Source organism: Euprymna scolopes, chromosome 32, assembly GCF_053919585.1.
Source record: "Euprymna scolopes isolate OS-2025 chromosome 32, ASM5391958v1, whole genome shotgun sequence".
NCBI classification, from domain to species: domain Eukaryota; kingdom Metazoa; phylum Mollusca; class Cephalopoda; order Sepiida; family Sepiolidae; genus Euprymna; species Euprymna scolopes.
Genome location: NC_136513.1, coordinates 53,352,131 through 53,353,928, shown reverse-complemented (window position 1 = coordinate 53,353,928; position 1,798 = coordinate 53,352,131).

Here is a 1,798-nt window from a genome sequence, read left to right as displayed (position 1 = left end):
CAGACGAACACTTTCCATTAAAATAACGATACATCAGAGACAAACTCGCAACATCTCTTCTGTGAGATAGAGGTTGCAGGGAAGAGAAAAGGACGTCTCCTACGAGGCTACGAAGTCTATTTTGAACTCTATCAAGGCAGGACAAGTCCTTTCTAGCAGCTCCTGCCCAGATGTGGCAACAGTATTCCATCCTTGGACGTACCTGGCTCTTATATAGATAGAGAATTGCATCACCAGTGAGATATCTACGGGATTGATAGAAAAATCCCGCCATTTTTCCAGCGGCCTATCTATCGATCTATCAATAACAGGTGATTTGTAATGTTTCTGTACACATCAGGGAGATGAAAGTAGCTCAGTAGTTAATGAGATGGATTGTGAACTGCGGTAGTTCAAATTTGAACCCAGTTCGTTCTACAGAAACACATGTTGGCAACTTTACGTAGTCCCTCCGGTAAGTACCCGATGTATTTCTAAAAAATTGTAGTGAGTGTGAAAATGACCCCAGAGAAGCCCACGTGAGTGAGCGTTTTGTAAAATTCAGTTAACGATAGAAAAAAAAAATGCTGATTTTGTTCTTAAACGATTAATTAACGTGAATTTTTTATCATTAGATTTTCACCCCTAACAAGTCACAGTGCCACTTTGAAGTAGGGGACTACTATCGCGGACATAAGTTGCAGGGATATAATGAAATGAGCTGAGCAGCAAGATGTCTGTTCACATTACACTTGAACTTCTGCATGTCAGTACAGTTGGAAAAGCAGAATCCCGTCTAGCAGTTTTCGGGAAGAAACTATTGACGAAGAAGGTTCTCTTACAGCTAGGGATCTCTACTGTGTAGGGGTGGGATTTAGCTGTTTCTCGGGTTTGTCGGTGATATTTATGTCGAGGGGGTACAAGTGCTTGTAGTTCATTAAAATACTTGTAGAACAGGCAGAGGGACGCAACATCTCGTCGATGGGACAGAGGCTGTGCTTAGGTGACGGTTTAGAACCTATCAGGTTGGCGACTCTCTTTTGAACTCTGTACAGAAGTGAGAGACAAGTAGCAGACCAAATGTGACAACAATACTCCATACAGGAGCGAATGGTAACCTTATAGAGGGACTGGATACTTTCAGGTGTAAGTAGCTTTCTAGCACGATAGAGAGAGCCTACCTTTTTCAGCAGTATTGGCAATGCTCTCAATGTATCTGTTCCAACTTCCTGTGAACGTTAGGCCAAGGAGTGTAAAAGAAGTACTTTCAGGTAATGTGTTTTGGGGCCATTACTATTGGTGGTAGAGAATGTTTCTTTTAATTAGTAAATGAAACAATACAATAACCCTTATCTCTGAGTGGCTTCCGGGCCTTGATAAGTGGTGACCACCTTGTAAAAAAAAAAAAGAAACAAACAAGCTTAGTCTTGGCAGCATTGAATGTGACCATCCATTAATGTCTCTATTCCACTACAGATTGGAGGTCTTCCTCTAGTGTTTTTGCCATTTCTTTAGATATGTGTTTATTTGTTTTCCCATCGTGTCTGCGTGGTGTCATCAGCAAGTATACCCATCTCAAAGACAATTTTATCAGGGAGGTCATCTATGAATATTAGGAATAATAAAGGTCCAAGGATAGATCCCGCATTTTTCTCGTATTGTTTAGATGTACGACCGTCGAGGACTACAGTATTCTTCTCTTCATTACGTTATCTATTCTTCCAGTGATATCATATGATCTGATTTTTCTGAGATGACCATAGTGACATACCCTGTCAAAAGCCTTAGATATATCCAGAGCTACCGCTCTACCCTCCCC